Source organism: Cheilinus undulatus, linkage group 13 (genome assembly GCF_018320785.1).
Source record: "Cheilinus undulatus linkage group 13, ASM1832078v1, whole genome shotgun sequence".
Taxonomy (NCBI): domain Eukaryota; kingdom Metazoa; phylum Chordata; class Actinopteri; order Labriformes; family Labridae; genus Cheilinus; species Cheilinus undulatus.
Window position 1 is genome coordinate 2,955,109 of NC_054877.1, and position 9,249 is coordinate 2,964,357.

Consider the following 9,249-nt stretch of genomic DNA (forward strand, 5'->3'; position numbering starts at 1 on the left):
AGGAGGAGATGTGTGTATCTATGTCATTGTGACGCACATAGTAACCACCATCAGAGCAGAACAGACTCCAGGACTGATCATTTTATCCAAACACACATTCATCCATGTCTCCTCTCCATCTGATTCCTCTGCAACTCACTGATACATGAACCCATCCTCTCCATTCGACCTCCCAGTAACATCGACCAGTCAGACCAGTCCAACACAGCAGCTGAGGATAGTCAAATCTGTCTGGATCATCAGGATATGGCTGATCCCCCTCCACACATGTCACCGTCCTGTTGTTGTCAGACAGTTTGAGTCTTCTGTTCACTGTGTTTGTGTCCACTTCCAGCTCACAGGCATCTGATGGAGAGAAGGAGACACAACACAGCTGACGGTTATCATCTGATCATTCCTAAACAAGGTTACTGACAGAGTCAAACTAACATTTCATATTCAGCCCCGAATCCTGCACTGTAAAAAGTTACCAGGATTTCACTATATTTAACTGTAATATTTTACAATAAATAACTGTATTACCACTTCACAGACTTTTACTGTAATGTATACAGTATTTTATAGTAATTTTGAATTTTACAGTAAGCTACTGGGAATAGTGTAGTGTATAGTATTACCAGGATTTCACAATATTTTACTGTAATATTTCACAGTAAATTACTGCATTAACATTTCATAGGATTTAACTGTCATGTATGCAGTATTTTATTGTAATTTTGAATTTTACAGTTAATCACTAGCTACACTGTAAACCCGGATTTTGTTTTTACTTACACTTTTTAGTAATCATTACTTTTTCTTTCATGTTTTGACAAAAAATGTTAACATTACTAAAACAGATTAGTTGTTTGTACTATTCAGCTGAAAGATGCAATGCAATGATCATGTTAGGCTGAAATAACTTAGTATGTTTAGTTCTTTAAGGGGAGGGGCTATTTCAAAATTTTCAAGAAACCATGGGTGAGACTGTCAGTGCATCTGTTGGAACCGGCAGGCAACACTTCAATCACAACTTCCACAAGAGGTGAAGCCAATGCTTCACCTCACTGTGTTTCTCTCCTCCAGGGAGAGTGTTATTGGCTATCCACTGTCTGGATCCAGCAATGTTGTTAAAGGACTCTACATTATTGGGTGATATGGCCAATTGTGGAAGTCTATGCTTTCTGTGTGATTTTTTTAGTTTCAGGTTCTGGCAAGCAATGGTGAGAAATGGCTCCCAGACAAGTTGAATGGGTTTCACAAGCTCTCACACGGGACCCATGAGCAGCTATTATTTATTCTCATTCACAGATACACCCACATACAGACAGGGTGCTCTGCAACAGTGACTCCCTCACTCATGGTGTCACACTTCAAAAAACACTCCTCATTAAAAACACAAACTAATAAACTAAATGCAATGAACATGGACATTAGAAAAACAGTACAAGAAAAAATCCTCACACACAAAGTACTCCCAGAATTGTTTAAGGCAATCGGTTTACTCGGGCTTATTAGTAATGTCAACTAATTCGGGTTTAGAGTGTACTAATTGCATGACTTTCACAGTAAATTCACAGTAAATTACTTTGAAATATCTAACAGTAAAGTACTGTGCTGTAGTTACGGTATATTACTGTGTAATATTTTACAGTAAATTACTACAACTACTTCACAGTACTTTACTGGTAAATATTTCATAGTAAAATAATTTGAATTTACTGTGAAAGTCATGCAACTGGTAGCCAGTAATTTACTGTGAATTTACAAGGAAATTTTTTTACAGTGTGTTTATTAGGCCTGAAATTCTACTTCCTGTTTCTATTTGAATGTGAACAGACCACAGTGAGCTGCAGCTCCACAATCACAGACAGACACCAAACAGTTCAAAGTTCAGACATTGCTATGGCTTTGACTTTAGATTCATGTGTTTCATTTCACCTCCTGTGTCCAATTTTGGCAGCTATTTTTAATTTTAGTCTTAGTTTTAGTCTTAACATGAAATGCATTTTAGTTTGAGTCACATTAAATCCCATTTTAGTCATTTATATCCTTTTTAGTTTTAGTCTAGTTTTAGTCAACGAAAACTCAAAACATTTTAGTCTAGTTTTAGTCCATAAAAAGTCCTCACATTTTAGTCTTTACTTTTAGTCCAAGCATTTATTCTCTTGTCTAAATCTGGTACCAAACCCAGGTAGTGTATTCTATGCACCTGGCCAAACCTGGGTCCCTGCTTTCCACAGCTGAGAAACAGAATAACTACAGCTGCATTGTTTTTGACAGATTTATCCTCAGTGGATTTCATTACATTTTAGTCTAGTTTTAGACATCTTGATGAAAACTAAACTTTGTTGTCAGTTTTAGTCATCGTAGATCTATTTTTGTTAGTCTTAGTCTAGTTTTTCTCATGGAGAAAAAGGCTGTCCAACATTTTTAGTCTAGTTTTAGTCGACGAAATAAACACTGTTGTTGACACAAATCAACAAGTTGCTCCTCCATTTCTGACGTCCATCTACAGTATCTCACAAAAGTGAGTACAGGCCTCACATTTCTGCAAATATTTAAATATATTTTTTCATGGGACAACACTGAAATGACACCTTGATACAATGTAAAGTAGTCAGTGAACAGCTTGTATAACAGTGTAAATTTACTGTCCCCTCAAAATAACTTAACATACAGCCATTAATGCCTAAACCGCTGGCAACAAAAGTGAGTACACCCCTAAGTGAAAATGTCCAAATTGGGCCCAATTAGCCATTTTCCCTCCCCAGTGTCATGTGACTCGTTAGTGTTACAAGGTCTCAGGTGTGAATGGGGAGCAGGTGTGTCAAAGTTCATCTGAAAAAATGAATTATTGCTCTACATAAAGATGGCCTAGGCTATAAGAAGACTACCAACACCCTGAAACTGAGCTGCAGCATGGTGGCCTAGACCATACAGCAGTTTAACAGGACAGGTTCCACTCAGAGCAGGCCTCGCCATGGTCAACCAAAGAAGTTGAGTGCACATACTCAGCATCATATCCAGAGGTTGTCTTTGAAAAATAGACCAGTGCTGCCAGCATTACTGTGGAGTTTGAAGGGGTGGGGGGTCAGCCTGTCAGTGGTCAGACCATTCGCCGCACACTGCATCAAATTGGTCTGCATGGCTGTCGTCCCAGAAGAAAGCCTCTTCTCAAGATGATGCACAAGAAAGCCTGCAAACAGTTTGCTAAAGACAAGCAGACTAAGGACATGGATTACTGGAACCATGTCCTGTGGTCTGATGAGACCAAGACAAACTTATTTGGTTCAGATGGTGTCAGAGGTGTGTGGCGGCAATGTGGTAAGGAGTACAAAGACAGGTGTGACTTGCCTCCAGTCAAGCATGGTGGTGGCAGCGTCATGGTCTGGGGCTGCATGAGTGCTGCCGGCACTGGGGAGCTACAGTTCACTGAGGGAACCATGAATGCCAACATGTACTTTTCACTACCTTTATGCTTATTTTTGCCAATTTCACCACAGTCACAATTTTTCAAGCCCATTTTTGCAAGTTTGCACTAATTTTTCCCACATTTTAAATTCTATTTCACCATCTTTTACCACCATTTCTGCCACTTTTTCAGTCAATATGGACACTTTGAAACCTTTTTACCACTTTGTCTGTACATTTTTGCCACTCTAATCCTTTTATGCTAATTGTTCCCTATTTTTTGGTACATTTATTGAAAAAGTGCAACTTTTAACCCATTTCTGTGTTTTTTTAAAATCACATTTCACCACCTTTTCCACCATTTTTGGTCACTTTTTAGCCATTTCATTGCTGATTTAAAAAAAGGATTTACATCTTTAAGATGACTTTTTACTATGTCATAAATAACAAAACTTCCTGGATAACAGTGTATATTACTCAGAAAAAAAGATAGATGTGGTTATCACAGATTAACGTAACAATGGACCATAATTTTGCTGACTTTATGGATGGGCCCCAGACAGCTCTCCCCTTTATCCTTTATAATATCCTAGAATGTGCATGTCTGTGTTCAACCACCTTCAGGTACAGTGGGGGTCCCCGGTCTCTGCCACCTTTATTTTGGGGGTCGCGGGCTGAAAAGGTTGAGAACCCCTGGTTTAGAGAACAAATTTATTAGACCCACTTGTTTCTTCATGTAGCCTTCATCAGGGTCATCAAGAACCACATTGTAAGCAGCATTTAAATAGGGTAATGTGAAAAGAGAAAAAAATGTTTAAAAAATTCAAAATGTTACTAAATTACATAATTTTAACCAATCAAAAACAGCCACATATGTATATCAGCCAATGGGGTAACAGCACTAATGGGCTGGCTGAGTCATCATATTGTTTATGACCATTGGACGCTGCCAACAAGGCAGGGGGGTGTCTAATGGGAAATAGACACAAACAAATGTGTTGAAACAGTATACGGAAATGACCACTTGGTGGGGTTAAAGAGCATCCTGGGGTCATTTTAAAGTGCCATCTGTGGGTGAGGTAAAACATTTTTCATAAAAAACATTTGGTAAAAACATTTCATGAAAAACTAAAGGATATCAGTAAAAACATCTATATAGGGACAAATAATAGAATGTCATAAAACCAGAAGATATAGAGCGTAGGCTGGGAGATACAAGCTTTTAAAGATAAAAACCTAACACAAATCTGCAGTTTAGAAATAACTATAAAAACTCATTGATAGAGAAATCATTCACCCCCCTGGAAATAGACTTTAAAAATAGAAAATCCAGAACACTTCTCCCTTTTTCCTAACAAGATGTATGTTGCCACCCCTTAAACTAGGTTTATTAGCTTCTATGCCCTGGAAAAATAAAGAAGACATAGGGTGCCTGAATTCATTAAAATGTCTGGCAACAGGACTAGTGCTATCATTCCTTTTAATAGCTCTTCTGTGTTCTGTGATTCTTTCTCTGAGTGAGCGGGATGTATAAACTTTTCCACAGGGACACATTATCATACAGGTCACATTTCAAATTAAAATTCTACAAATCAATCAAGCAATCAATCAAATCAAACTGAATCAAACAATCAAACAAATCAATTCAACACAGAGCTTGCATCAAGGCTAAAAAAAAACCAACATTCTTAAGAAAGACGTGTTGCGTATTGCTTTCCACAGTCAACAGGCAATGGATTTTAGTTCTTAGAATGTAGTGAGAAAAATGTATGCACTTGACAGCCAGAAAAGTTCCTCTTAGACAGGGCAAGTAGGAATTTAGATGGGGCAAGTAGATTTGGGAAGCACTTGCCCTGAAGAGCAAGTAGGAAAAAACCTTAACGTCTGACCCTGGAAACAGTACTTAATTATCTGTGTTGAATTAACACTGGTATTCAAGGCTGAAGTCTGTTGTTTTCCTCTGTAAAGTAACATGTTTGGAGCCCGGTAAATTACGTATGTATTATCATGTAATGTAACACGACCAACCATGTTTCCAAACCTTAGTTTCTGGCCATTCACCGTTAAATGCAACACCATTGTTTTCAAACTGATGGGACCAGCAGCATTCACCAAAGTCTCCATTTTAGGGCTCCTAAAATGCCGGAGTGGACGTCATGTAGAGATGTGCAATGTGTCAGTCATGTCTTGTTATTTATGATGTTGGACAGCTTGATCTATAAGCATTTTGGGTCCACAGCAAATTTCCCCAAGGGGACAATAAAGTATAATCTTTTCTATTCTATTATAGATACACATTGTCATGGTCATGGACATGACCTGACTGTGTTGTATAGGTCTTTTACAGTGTTAATCATAGTAAGGTGTTATGTGAACAATTGGACAAGACACTTTCATGTAGGTCCTGTATAATATAATCTGTCTTTTTTTATAGGTTTGTGACACAATCCTGGGCCATGCAAAGGAGAGGTTTGCCTTCACCAAACACCTAATCAGTGCTACTCTGCTTGAAGGAGACAGATTCCAGCAGTACAACAGCCAGTTCCCTGAAGCAGCGCTCAAAACCACCTTGGAGGCCTATCCAATGCTGAACGAGGGCAAGCTGAAAACTGAACTGTGGCTCATCTTCAGCAACACAGAGTTCAGGAGTTGCAGTGGTGCTGTGGCTCTGTACCAGCTCTTCATGAGCAACAATCTTCAGGACACCTTCTCAGAGACTGTGGCTCTGCTGAAGATCCTCATCACAACTCCAATGACCACAACTGAATCTGAAAGGTGCTTTTCAACGCTGAAGAGAATCAAGACCTTCCTCAGAAACACAATGTCGCAGGATCGTCTCAACGCACTGGCCATGCTCTCTATGGAAAAGAAACTTGTCAGGCAGACCCCTGATTTTAACCATAGAGTTACTGAGAAATTTGCATGTCTCAAAGACAGAAGGGCAAAGCTTACATACAAAAAATAACGGATGTAGAAGTGACAGGAAAGCACCTTGCAAGCTCTGTACGATATTTGCTGGTTTTAATCTCTTAATTGGGATTTACAATTTTTTTCTTTGTCATTTAATATTGTAAATAGAAATGTTAGTTGACAGAAGTGGCACTTTAGGATGAAAGCCTAATGATTTGAATATGTTCTTCTACAAAATATCAGATCTTTCCTGGTTTCATCCTCTTAAATATGAGGATTGGCTGTTTTTTTCACTGTCATTTAAGGTTGTTAATATAAATGTTAGCTCACAGAAGCACTTTGGGCTTTAAGCCTGTAGGTTTGTGTTTTTTTTTTTTTTTGTTGTTGTTTGTTTTTTTTTTTTTAAACAAAATGTCCAATGTTTGTTGGTTCCATGTGTATGGATTTGCTGTTTTTTTTTTTTTTCATTTTTAATTTAGGTATGTAAATATCAATATGTTGTTCCAAACAATTAGCTGGACAGAACTACTTGGCACTCTTTGAAGCTGTGAAAATGAAATGTTTCTCTTTTACTTTTAAATTAAAAAAATATTTTTTGCAAATGTATACACTCTTGATATGTTTAATGATTTAAAAGGAGATTTTAAGGGTTTGTGTGTACCAGTTATACCTTATCTGGAGCAAAACATATCAAACATGGGGAGGTTGAAATCAAATTCACTAATTGGTAACATTTACCTGCATTTAATTATCTACTTGACTCAGCATTAGTGCTTAGGTGTAACCTGGTAGTGATACATAGTAGTAGCATATCAAATGGTTGTGAACATAATGTACATTAATTCTTGTGTTCCTGCGTTGCTGACTCTGCTTTTTGGTTTGGTAAATTAAGTGCGCCCCCCCAAGAGAAGAATTCACCAGCCACCACTGGTGGCCACAGAAAATATTGACACTTTGGGCCCAATTTGGACATTTTCACTTAGGAATGTACTCACTTTTGTTGCCAGTGGTTTAGACATTAATGGCTGTGTGTTGAGTTATTTTGAGGGGACAGTAAATTTACACTGTTATATAAGCTGTACACTGACTACTTTACATTGTTTCAGAGTGTCATTTCTTCAGTGTTGTCCCATGAAAGATATAATTAAATATTTGCAGAAATGTGAGGGGTGTACTCACTTTTGTGAGATACCGTAACTTTATACTTCCTGTTTACTATCGTTGCCATGGCTGTGCTGTCGTTTTACTTCCTCCTTCGGCTCGTGTCTGCTCGGCTGTCCTCGGTGTTCACCACACACAACAGGATTTATGATCCTAAATATTGAACATGGGACATCGGGACTGCAGAGGTCACATTAACTGAAAATTCTCCGTCACTGACAGAATTTTTTATAGGATGACAGAAAACTTTGAAGGCTGTCCGCCATTTTGACCGACTGGAATAATGAGGATGACCCTGCGTGCCAGCACACTCACACAGACAGACACACAGACCTTTTCTATTCTGCACACATGGTCCATGATGGAGGTTATTAAATCTATTCAAATATTCCTCTGGTAGCCTGTGGGCTCTATCACTGACTTGGACACCGTTGATTGTAAAACAGTATGATGGAATTGTTAAGACCCTGTCCATCAAAATGAAAGACAGCAAAAGTCTAATCCAGCCTCTGAGGGACTGAGCCGTAGTGTTTCCTCTCCTCAGAACTCTAAAACTGTTTCTGTTTGATGAATGTCAGTGATTGTGAACGTGGACGTTCATACTCTCAGACCCAAAGACTGAGATGGATTCAGACACAGCCTCAATCATTGTTGCTTCAGATCCTTACCTGATTCAGGAGTCAAATTCATCATTGTGTTCTCACAAATCAAAAACTCAGACACTCACACTTCTTTAGACCTGGTTTCAGTCTGTGCTGTCCACCATGGTCCAGCCTGGAGGAAGAAACAGAGCCAGTTTAGACATCAGGGATGGGTCAGGATAGATTCAAACACTTTCATTCTTCATCTGACTTCATTTTCCTTTAGTTTTTCTGCTTGTTATGCAGGACTATCACCAGATGGTGGCAGTAGCACATCTGAGAGCACACATCTGATCACCATCATAAAAATCACCAAACAAGGAGAGGGCCACTTCATTTTCAGTCAGTGATTTTCCTCCAAATTCATATCCCTCTCTTATACAATAGGCCTGTACTCAAAAATCAATAATCAATATTCCTCTCTCTCTCTCTCCAGTTTCCTACTGTATCCATCCACTATCCTATCAAAATAAAGGCATAAAGCCCTTGTATAGCTGAAGTGCTGAGAGCCAACTTTAGTAGCTAGTAACAGTCCGTCTCTCTGTGTCTTTCTGTCTGTACCTCAGTGTCTCCAGTCTGCAGTGTGGATCCTTCTGTAGAGCAGACAGTAGTTTCTCTCCTCCTTCTCCTGGATGATTGTAGCTCAGGTCTAGCTTTGTCAGACAGGAGGAGCTCAGAGCTGAGGCCAGAGAAGAACAGCCTTCCTCTGTGACCAAACAGCCAGACAGACTACAGACACAGAGACAAACAGAGACTCATAAAAAAGGCTGGAACTGAGGCCTTACAGTCCCAGAATCCAGGCCTGCTCATGGTACTTTGAGTCTTCAACACCCTACGGCGTAACCACCATATACTTTGGGGGGGACGTGTCCCCCCAATATTGGAAAAATACCAATCTGTCCCCCACAATAATAGGCCTATTATATCTTAATATGTGACATATGATATGTCCTCCTTTTATGAACCCTGGCTGTAGTCTCTTGTTATTTCTGATTTACTTTCAATTTAGGAAAAAACAAGGGAAACAAAACTGTCTGACCACCCCCCACCCACCTCCCGATTGTACACTTGGTTGAGCCCCGAAACGCCGATTTCGTTTGAAAAACCGCTCAGTCCGACTGTAACTGGTGGTCATTATGGTCAT

The 9,249-nt window shown here is 39.1% G+C and overlaps 1 long non-coding RNA gene across 1 annotated transcript; it reads right to left on the reverse strand.

Moving 5' to 3' along the window:
• Positions 1–258: 258 nt before the first annotated feature.
• LOC121520117 lies at positions 259–8,930 on the reverse strand. The gene is made up of 3 exons (XR_005992762.1): positions 8,667–8,930; positions 8,192–8,238; positions 259–345 (listed from the first exon to the last, which is right to left on the reverse strand). It is a non-coding gene; the product is annotated as an uncharacterized LOC121520117 (long non-coding RNA).
• Between the last annotated feature and the right edge of the window lie 319 nt (positions 8,931–9,249).